The 12,102-nt window shown below is 34.5% G+C and overlaps 1 pseudogene; it reads right to left on the minus strand.

The window, feature by feature from the left end:
* Window positions 1-9,534: 9,534 nt before the first annotated feature.
* Window positions 9,535-9,892, minus strand: LOC125931338 (non-histone chromosomal protein HMG-14-like; annotated as a pseudogene).
* Window positions 9,893-12,102: the final 2,210 nt, after the last annotated feature.

Here is a 12,102-nt window from a genome sequence, read left to right on the forward strand (position 1 = left end):
ATATATTTTTACCACAGTCCCTGTTTTTTCTTTATGGTGCCATTGTTTACCCCCTAATTCCTCTTAACATAGAGCTAATTTAAACCATCTTTTGTTCTTCAAAATAGCCCTTTGTCTCTTATTCTATTAATATGCCATTTTTTAACTGCAAAGAGAAGATAAAAAATAGCAAGGTATTTGTCTTTGCAAGATTACTTGCCTGAAAAGTTAGACTGTAGATCTTGAATTAATTCCAAACGTTATAAACTTCTCAGGATCTAAGAGAGTCCATATTCATATAGCATATTAGCAGAGTAACAATATAGTTCTTAACCAAAGTAGGAGACTTTTGAGGAAGAAAGAAGGCACTAACCAGACTGAACACTGAGACAGTAGGTCTAGGACTAGGACTGCCATTCTACATGTAAACTAATATAAATCTAGCAAAAACATATTCAGAGTCCCTAGAGTACAGTTTATCATCTTGGAGTCCTGAACTCTTTTAAGAATCTGAGTAAATCTATAGACTCACTTCAAAGAAGACTCAAGACAGGGTTATATACACAGTATTTTAGCAAAGCGGTAACAAACTACAGCTCACGAGCCAAATCTTCCTCATTGTTTGTTTTTGTAAATGAAATGTTACTGGGACACAATCACAACCATTAGTTTATGAATTGCATATGGCTACTTTTGCACTGTGATGTAAGAGTTGAGTAGTTGCAACACAGATGCTACAGGTGGCAAAATTAAAATATTTACTTTCTGTGTCAAGAACAAATTTACTGACTCTTTTTTCAAGAGAGCTATTATTATGCTTTATAATAAATACAGGGTTAACACTAAAAATATGAAGCTTAATTGAATTAAACCGAAATTCATGCATTTATGTTAAAAAGATTAATTTCACACAGAGTTGAGAAGACCTATCGTAAAAGCATTAGGGTGTTTAGTTGACAAAATCTCAATATGACCCAACAGCATATCATGGCTTCCCACAAAATCCATGCTATCTTAAGCTGCATAAATAAAAGTCAGATCAAATCTAATATGTTGTACCACATTTTAAAAAGGGTGTTAATAAACTGAGGCAACCAGAGATAGGTAACTGGAATTCATTAAAAAATCCAAAATCTATAAAGAATGTATCAAACACAACACCCAAAAAACAAACAATCCAGTAAAGAAATAGGCAGAATACATGAATAGACTTTTTTTTCCAAATAAAATGTACATGACCAACAAACACATGAAAAGATGCTCAACATCACACATTATCAGAGAAATACAAATAAAAACCATGACTTACCACCTCACACTTTTCAGAGTGGCTAAAATTAACACAGGAAACAACAGATGTTGGAGAGGAGGCAGAGAAAGGGGAACCCTTTTACACTGTTGGTGGGAATGCAAACCACCTCAGCCGCTGTGGAAAACTGTATAGAGCTTCTTTAAAAAGGAAAATAGAACTACCCTATGGCACAGCAACTGCAGTACTAAGTATTTACCCAAAGAATACAAAAATACTGATTTGAAAGGGCACCTCGATGTTTACAGCAGCATTATCAATAATAGCCAAATCATGGAAAGAGCCTAAATGTCCACTGACTCATGAATGGATAAAGAATATGTGGTGTTCACTCACACACGTGTACACACACGTGCACACACACACTGGAATATTATTCAGTCATCAGAAAGAATGAAATCTTTCCATTTGCAATGTCATGGGTGGAGCTAAAGTGGATTATGCTAAACAAAATAAGTGAGTCAGAGAAAGACAAATACCATGTGATTTCACGCATATGGAATATAAGAAACAAAACAGATGAACATATGGGAAGGGGAGAAGGAGAGAGAGAGAGAAACAAACCATAAGAGACTCTTAACTATAAAGAAAAAACTGAGGATTGATGAGTGGGAGGGGGGATGGGCTAACCAGGTGATGGGTATTAAGGAAAGCACTTGTGTTGAGCACTGGGAGTTATATGTAAGTGATGAATCACTAAATTGTACTCTTGAAACCAATATTACACTATATATGTTAAATAACTAGAATTTAAAATTTTGAAAAATCTCTGTACCTATATTGCATAAGGGAATGTGAAATTTCTTTTCAAATATTAAGAAAGAGTGGCTTGTGCACAGGATTGAGATATAAATATAAGCTAGGCTATATGACAAAAAATATCTTCCACTTATATTTCAGTTTGCCTTGTAACTCAAAGACTCTATGAGCCTACACATTAAGCGAATAGATAATGGGACTGTACTGACATAATGTTTCCTCTTGGAGTTAGGCTATTAAAAAAAAACTATCTTTGTAAATGTCATAAAGAAATACACTCTGAGTTCTATGAAATATAAAAGTCTTTTCAGGGGCACCTGGGTGGCTCAGTTGGTTAAGTGTCTGATTCTTGATTTCAGCCCAGGTCATAATCTCACAGTCGTGAGACTGAGCCCCACACTGGGCTCTGTGCAGGACATGGAGCCTGCTTAAGTTTCCTCCTCTCCCTCTCCCTCTTCCCCTCCCCTGTGGAAAAAAAAAAAAAAAAAACTAAAATTATTTTCAGTTAAAGTAGTGCAAGCAAGGGAAGAAGAAGATAATTTTATTTTAATGTATTTTAGAAAGAAAGTGGTTTTAGAGGAGGTCTTCCTCACTACAGATTTCTGAGCAGTGAATGAAAAATTAATACTTAATAAAAATATACTTTTCATCATTAGGAGCCTGTATTTCATTCAAATCAATTGGACAGGAAATTATCTACCATTTTTCATATGGAAGATATCATAATGAGCTTCAATTAATTACTGTATATGATATCTTAATACAGTCACCATTAAAAGAAGGACCATTAAAGAACCAATGAAAAAACCCTGCCAATGTTAATCAGGATTTTATAGACAAAACTCTTAACCTGAAAATTACATATCCATATTATTTACTAAAAATTTCAATAACTTGAAAATCAAGATTAATCTTGAATTCAAAGATCTTAGCAGAATCCATAATTTCTTATTTTTCAAAACAGAAGTATGAAAAACAGTTCAATTTTGAGTTGTTTGTATGTGAAAGCAATACTTAATGTGTTCATATGTGGCTTATTGCTTGCAAATGATTCTATTTGGAATCAAACATTGCTTGAGCCTTGGAATTTCATGTTCTAGCCAGCATGAAGATAATAACTTCAGCTGACACCATAACATCATTTCATATTGTGACATTGTGCAGTTTATAAAGTCACATCCACATATATTTCACTATACTTTCTGCACAGAAATTCTATAGGTAGAGAGAAAAAAAGGCACTATCCTAATTTCTCAGTTAAGAAGCTAATGCTGAGAAAGTCTTCATGGCTATCTCATGGTAGCCCAACATTTCACTGGTAAAATAAAGATTCAAATACAGGCTTTCTGGTAGTATGTCCTGTGCTGTATTTACTTTACTATAGAGAAAGTTGTGTTGAATCTGAAGATTTGCAGATATAAAGTCATAAAATGCTTCAGAAAGGGCAGTGTCTACCCTCTGGAGATTAAATACATTTGAAACAGCTTTAATCTTAACTTTTCCAAGTCAAATAGCTGTATTTAACCTATTTAATAGACCATTTATTAGGGTCCAGTATATATCATTTCCTTTGATTATGTTACTTTCCATTGCTAGTGGGTTTGGCATAAAGCTATTATGTATAAGCAAAACACTTTGGTGTGAAAAAAATTGATAATATACTTATGAAACCATTACTATGTACCTGGTACTTCACTTTATATACATTTTTAATTCTTATAAAAACTGTAGGAGGTAAATACTATTATTATCTCCTTTATGCAAATGAGGAAACTAAAATCTACAAAAGTTATGTAATTTGCACTACATCATACAGCTAAAGTTAGGATTCAAAGTAAGATACATGTGATTCAGAAGATAATACTTTTCCAACTATTCAATTCTGTATAAATGTAACAATTTGTTTTTGCACAGTATCATTTTATCTACTAAACCACGTGTGTATACTTTTATAAGAAATAATATTATGTGCACCCTTCCCCACAACATTCCCAACAATTGCTTCCTAAAAACAGGGACAGAAGACAATATCCACAATTTACAGATTTGAAACCTAAGATACAGTCAAGCGACCTGCCAAGGCCTCACAGAGATATAGTTAATAAGGGAGAATTCAGTATAAGTATTCTGTGCTTTTGGCATTTAATTCATGCTGCCTAATAGAGAAACATAATCAATAAAAATTTAAAAAGGCAAATTATATAAAATGGCAAAAATGAAAAGGAAAAATTTTAGAGATAGAAAAACTATGTGTGACATCATCAACAGAAATCAAAGGGGGCACTGATTTTAGAACTTTGGGCACTGAATGAATTAACAAGAAAAATAGTATGTTAATCACAATTTTCTAAAAGCATAAGTTATTGAAAAATATGAAACTGCAGTCCAGTTTCATATTGTGAAAAAGATAAAGAGAATGAAAGATACAGATTGGAAACAGGGGAGAGTAAATGAAGGTAATGGAAATACAAAGTGAGGAGAGAAAAAAAAGGAATAATATTGGCTCAAGAAGGAAAACCTAAGATTAGTGGTTTGAAGTTAATGGGTGGAGGGTGGCTTTTTTTTTAAGAAAGAAAATTTGATAATGAAAAGTATACAATAGTATACTCTTATTTGTTTAATTCAATGGCTCCTTCTGAGACTTCGTCAAGCTGAAGTGCTTTTGAACTTTTCTCAATATCTGTGTAATTAATCCTGTCCTTCCTATTTTTTTGTGATATGGGACTTTTCTGGCTCTTCTTTATCAGTGTATCTGGTCAGCTTTGTCAATAACTCATTATTCTGTGACCTTGAACAAGTCGTTTATCTCTGAATTGAATTTCTTCAAAACTAGAATGATGGAGTGCATGATCTTCAATGTCTTTTCCAGTTCTAGAGAGTCATGATTCTATAATTATCTACAGTGGTAATTTTCCCCAACCTTAAATCAGCATTTACTGCCGGGCTTTCTTATCTCACTCACACTGTAAGCACTCATTTGGAAATGAGGGATGACTTTCAAATCTTTCTCTGTCATCTTTTGTCCCAAATACCAGACCTCTTTATACAAACCATTCCACCTGATGTCCCCTATCCACCTCAAAAAACTCACCTTTGCAAATGTATTCTTCCTCCTTTACCTCCTCGTTTCCTTAGGAATATCATGATCTTCTACAGTTGAAGCTCTTAAGATCAATACTTTAGTGACATCTTCAATTATCTCTTCACATAAAGTTGATAAACAATCCTATCAGGTTTAACTATGAAAGTCTCTTGTATTCATCCCATTACTGTTTTGTTAGTGCCCTGGTTTGGGTGTCCATGTTTCTTAGTGATTCAAACTACTGTAACAGTTTTCTAATCTGCAAATTTCCCATTCTTATCTTCAATCCTTTCTTCCAAACCTTGTCTTGTTGCAACCAGAGCTAACTTCTTTTAGTACAGGCTTAATGATATTTGATGAATTACTGCTCATAAAGCACTTAGAATGGTCGCTGTAGTATAGTTATTTATATGCTGTATAAATATTAGCTATTATTATTATTCCATTGGACAAAAATGTTTGAAAACTTCCCTGATATACAGAGAAAAAGTCTATATTTTTTAGATTGGAATTTAAGAATCATTTAAATTTGGTATCAACTTTGCAGTTATATTTTCTACTCTATTTCACTGAATTAAAAAAAATTATTTTTAAAAAATGTTTATTTATTTATTTATTTGAGTGTGTGTGCGTGCGTGATGGAGAGGGGCAGAGAGAGAGAGGAAAAGAGAGAATCACAAGCAGGCTCTGTGCTGTCAATGAGAATCCTGATGCAGGGCTCAATCCCACAAACTGTGAGATCATGACCTGAGCCGAAATCAAGGGTAGGAACCTTAACCAACTGATCTAATCAGGCATCCCTCCACCCCCCAAAAAACCTTTAATTGCCTTATTTTCACACATGTTAATTTTAAGAGGACGTTGTCCATCCTGTAGCCACTTTATTTTGTGTCATGTGGTTCTATTTCCCTCCTTCCTCCCCCACCAGAGCTTAGGTGTTTGGATAATGATTAGGCATTAATTATACAATAGAGGACCCAATCTGGCTACGAACCTATATGTTATTTGGCCTGCCACAAAAAGAAAAACTGGACCAAAATCTGATTTTCTTTTTCTCAGTAATTTATATTAATACATTTGGAAAGAATTTTCCAGTTAGCAGTAAGAAGGGGGGGGTGGAATGATAATGGAGGAAGAAATAAACAGCAGTGGCCATGACGAGCCATATGTAAGATGAAGTTAGGTATGGACAGATAATAAGCAGAAGCAGGATTAGTTGTTTCGGATGGAAATAAAATAAGAGACCATTTATGCTGGAAGAGATATGCCATAAGAAACCAGAACCAAGTGGATTCTTAGGGAATTTGAAATAGTAGATCCTAGAGCTGTTTCTATTCTTTTTTTTAATTTTTTTTTATTTTTTAAAATATACATCCAAGTTAGTTAGCATATAGTGCAACAATGATTTCAGGAGTAGATTCTTTAATGTCCCTTACCCATTTAGCCCATCTCCCCTCCCATAACCCCTCCAGTAACCCTCTGTTTGTTCTCCGTATTTAAGAATCTCTTGTGTTTTGACCCCTCCCTGTTTTTATATTACTTTTGCTTCCCTTCCCTTATGTTCATCTGTTTTGTCTCTTAAAGTCCTCATATGAGTGAAGTCATATGATATTTTTCTTTCTCTGACTAATTTCACTTAGCATAATACCCTCCAGTTCCATCCACGTAGTTGCAAATGGCAAGATTTCATTCTTTTCATTGCCAAGTAGTGAGTAGTATTCCCATGTGTGTGTGTGTGTTTGTGTGTGTGTGTGTGTATACATACATATGTGTGTGTGCATGTGTGTGTGTGTGTGTATATATATATATATATATATATATCACATCTTCTTTATCCATTTCTCAGCTGATATACATTTGGGCTCTTTCTATGATTTGGCTATTGTTGATAGTGCTGATATAAACATTGGGGTACAAGTGCCTCTATGAATCAGCTCCTTGTATCCTTTAATAAATACCTAGTAGTGCAGTTGATGGGTTGTAGGGTTGCTCTATATCTACTGTGTTGAGGAACCCCATACTGTTTTCCAACCAGTTGGCATTTCCATCAACAATGCAAGAGGGTTCCCCTTTCTCCACATCCTCACCAACATCTATTGTTTCCTGAGTTGTTAATTTTAGCCACTCTGACCTGTGTGAGCTGGTATCTCAATGTGGTTTTGATTTGTACTTCTCTGATTTTTAGTGATGTTGAACATCTTTTCATGTGTCTGGTAGCCATTTGAATGTCTTTTTCTATTCCTGTCTTCTACCCATATCTTCATTGGATTATTTGTTTTCCAGATGTTAAGTTTGGTAATTTCTTTATAGATTTTAGATACTAGCCCTTTATCTGTCATTTACAAATATCTTCTCCCATTCTTTGGTTGCCTTTTAGTTTTGTTGATTGTTTCCTTTGCTGTGCAGAAGCTTTTTATCATTATTAGGTCCCAATAGTTTATTTTTTTTCTTTTAGTTCCCTTGCCTTTGGAGACGTGTCAAGTAAGAAGTTGCTGTGGCTGAGGTCAAAGAGGTTGTTGCCTGTTTTCTCTTCTAGGTTTTTGGTGGTTTCCTGTCACAAATTTGGGTCTTTCATCCATTTTGGAATTTATTTTTATGTATAGTGTAAGAAAGTGGTCCAGTTTCATTCTTCCGCATGTTGCTGTCCAGTTTTCCCAGCACTATTTGCTAAAGAGACTGTCATTTTTCCATTGGATTCTCTTTCTTGCTTTGTTGAAGATTAAATGACCATAAATTTGTGTATCTAATTATGGGTTCTCTATTTTATTCCATTGGTACATGTGTCTGTTTTTGTGCCAGTACCATCACAGATGACATAATGCTCTACATGGAAAACCTGAAAGACTCCACCAAAAAAAACCAGCTAGAACTGACACATGAATTCAGCTAAGTCTCAGGATATAAAATAAATGTACAGAAATCAGTTGCATTTCTATACACTAATAATGAAGCAATAGAAAGAGATATCAAGGAATTAATCCCATTTATAATTACACCAAGAACCATACAATGCTTAGTAATAAACCTAACCAAAGAGATAAAAGATTTGTATGCTGAAAACTATAGAAAGCTTATTGAAAGAAAGTGAAGAAGCCATAAAGAAATGAAAAAAAAAAAACATTCCATGTTCATGGGTTGGAGGAACAAACATTGTTAAAATGTTGATACTACCCAAAGCAATCTACACATTCAATGCAATCCCAATCAAAATACTACCAGCATTCTCAAAGGTAGAAAAAACAATCTTAAAATTTGTATGGAACCAGAAAACACACTGAATAGCCAAAGTAATATTGAAAAAGAAAACCAAAGCTGGAGGCATCATAGCCCCAGATTTAACCTTTATCACTTAGTATAATATTCTGTAGAGCCATCTATGTTGTTGCAAAAGCAAGATTTCATTTTTTAAGGCTGATTAATATTCAATTGTGTATATATACCACTTTTTTATAATTTAAATTTTATTGGTTGTTCTAAGGATCACTACACAAATTTCAATTTGTACACAATTCTTAACATATATACTGAAAACCTAAAAGGTCACGTAGCTGCAATTGTTTTGTGAAAGTTATTCCAGTGGCAATCCTGCTTAAAATTTGGAGGCAAATTTTTCTTAACAGTATATAAATTACCAATATCTTAAATGTTGATACACTGTAACATTGTTAAGTCCCATTATTTCACCATTAATAAAATATACATTACATATCCAAATTTTCAATCTTATGTAGCACATTGACAAAGTTACTAGATAAACTGGACTACCACTACAAAGATGTTATGGAGTGCACAAAATTCTGCCAGGGAGAGCCGAGATCAAGGAGTGGTTTTCCTCAGGAAACAATCCTACCAAGAACAAATGGGAATAGTAGTTATTTAAAATGTTCAAGACATATTAAATGCATGACTGACTCCAGATTTCCATTTAGTATGCTTTGTATTATAGGATATAAAAACTATCCCATCCAGGGATGCTTTTTCCAGGATATAACAACTATCAAGTTGAGTGTCTGACTCTTGGTTGTAGTTCAGGTTATGATCTCACAGTTCATGGGTTAGAGCCCCACATCTGGCTCTGTGCTGACAGTGTGGATCTGCCACTCTGCTGTTCATGCTCTCTCTGTCTCTGTCAAAAATAAATAAATAAACCTTTTAAAAAAACCTATCCCATGTATGGAATATTAAGCTGACAGCCAAGATAATCAAAGCCTCCCATATTCACTATACTGCTATTTTCTTGTTGTACCAAAAAGTAAACAACCATACAATTATTTCACTTCTTAAAAAAAAAACATTTACACTTAAAAAGTAGTATGAATGAGATTCCTTCCTTCTTAAAAATGTTTATAGAGCTACTAAAAAACTTGCATTTACAAAATAGTTGATAAAAAATATTCCTCTGGATTGTACAAGAAAGGAGACAGGGAGCACTGATAAGACATGGTATATGATATTAATCAAACTTGGCTTCTTTCTCTCCTGCTTCATCAGAGGCTGGACTCGCCTCATTTTTAGTTTCTCCATTTTCTGCATGTAAGTCTTCTTTTATTTCTTGGTTAGCCACTTCAACCTGTTCTCCCTTTGGTCCCCCTTTCCACTTTGTTTCCACCTTCTTTGTCTGAAGATTTATCCCTTCCTGCCACTTGTTTTGGCTTTGTTTCCACTTTTCAGGAGACGGGTTTGTCTCACAACGTCCCCACTCTCGTCTTGGGCTCCTCCTTTGCCACCCCCTCAGTGGAGATGAACTTTCTTTTAGGTATCATGGCAAAGTGGCTGGTGTGTGCTGGGTGCCTGAGGGTCAACGGGGTGCTGAGAGCCTTCATGAAGTTGGGCTCTATACTGCTTTTCTTTTACCCTTTCAACTATGGATGGACACTTAACTTGTTTCCATATCATGACTATTATAAGTAATGCTACAATAAACATAGAGTTACATGTATCTTTTAGAATTAACTTTTCGTGAGTTCTTTTTGGCAAATACCCAATAGTGGAATTATTGGAATATACAGTATTTTTAGTTTTAATTTTTGAGGAATCTTTATACTGTTTTCCACAATGACTCTACCAATTTGCATTCCCACCAACAGTGCACAAGGGTTCTTTTTTCTCCACATCCAAACCAACACTTGTTATTTCTTGTCATTTTCACTTTAGCCATTCTAACTCACATGAGGTGATATCTCATTGTGTTTTCTAAATGTTTATTTATTTTTTTTAGAGAGAGAGAGAGAGAGAACACACAGGGGAGGGGCAGAGAGAGAGGGAGACAGAGGATCTGAAGCAAGGTCTGTGCTGACAGCAGAGAGCCTGATGCGGGGCTCAAACTCACAAACTGAGAGATCACGACCAGAGCGAAAGTTGGACACTTAACCAACTGAGACCCCCCAGGCGCCCCTCTGTGTGGTTTTGACTTGCCCTTCCCTGATGAGGATGACTGATGTTGACAATCATTTCATGTGTCAGTTACCCATCTGTATGTCTTCTTTGGGAAAAGATCTATTCAGAATTTCTTCCCAGGTTTTAATCAGATTAAGTTTGTGGTGTTGCATTGCATAAGTTCTTTATATATTTTGGATACTGACCCCTTATTGGATATATCATTTGCACATACCTTCTCCCATTCAGTAACTTGTCTTTTTGTTTTGTTGATGGTTTCCTTTGCTGTGAAAAGCTTTTTATTTTGATATATTTCCAATAATTTAATTTTGCTTTTGTTTCTCTTGTCTTAGGAAACATATCTTAAAAAATGTTGCCATGGCTAATGTCAAAGAAACTACTGCTTGTATTCATTTTTAGAATTTCTATAGTTTCGGGTGTCACATTTAGGTCTTTAATCCATCTTGAATTTATTTTTGTGTATGGTGTTAGAAAGTAATCAAATTCCATTCTACTTCCATCCAATTACATATATGTAGTTGGACTGTTTTCCCAACATCTTTTCATTGAAAATATTTTATTTTTACCATTCTATATTCTTGCCTCCTTTGTCAGATTAATTGACCATATAACTGTAGATTTATTTCTAAGGTCTCTATTCTGTTTCAGTGATCCATGTGTCTATTTTTGTGCCAGTAACATACTGTTTTGATGACTACAGATTTTAAAAATCTCTCAAAAAATTGGGCTTAGTGTGAAAATTCCATATAATGGCCATATAAAAATAAAAATACAGTTTACATCATGCTCAATTTTGAAAAGTTGAGAATTTTTCTCCTAAGATCAGGAAAAAGACTCGGATATCCACACTCACCACTTTTATTCAGTGTAGTACTGGAAGTCCTAGCCACAGCAATCAGACAAGAAACAAAAATAAGAAACATTCAGTTGTCTAAATAAAAAGTTAAAATTTCACTATTTTCAGATGATGTGATATTATATTTAGAAAATTCTAAACACTTCACAAAAAAAAAAACTGCAGTAAAGACACAGGATACAAAATTAATACCCCAAAATAATAGTACTTCTATACACTAATAACGAAGTACCAGAAAGAGAAATTAAGAAAACAACTCCACTTATGACTGCACTACAAGCATAAAATACTTAGAAATAAACTTAAAACTAAAAGGCAACCAACGGGATGGGAAAAGATATTTGCAAATGACATATCAGATAAAGGGCTACTATCCAAAATCTATAAAGAGCTCACCAAACTCCACACCCGAAAAACAAATAACCCAGTGAAGAAATGGGCAGAAAACATGAATAGACACTTCTTTAAAGAAGACATCTGGATGGCCAACAGGCACATGAAAAGATGCTCAACGTTGCTCCTCATCAGGGAAATACAAATCAAAACCACACTCAGATATCACCTCACACCAGAGTGGCCAAAATGAACAAATCAGGAGACTGTAGATGCTGGAGAGGATGTGGAGAAATGGGAACCCTCTTGCACTGTTCGTGGGAATGCAAACTGGTACAGCCACTCTGGAAAACAGTGTGGAGGTTCCTCAAAAAATTAAAAACAGAC

This window comes from Panthera uncia, chromosome X, assembly GCF_023721935.1.
Source record: "Panthera uncia isolate 11264 chromosome X, Puncia_PCG_1.0, whole genome shotgun sequence".
NCBI lineage: Eukaryota > Metazoa > Chordata > Mammalia > Carnivora > Felidae > Panthera > Panthera uncia.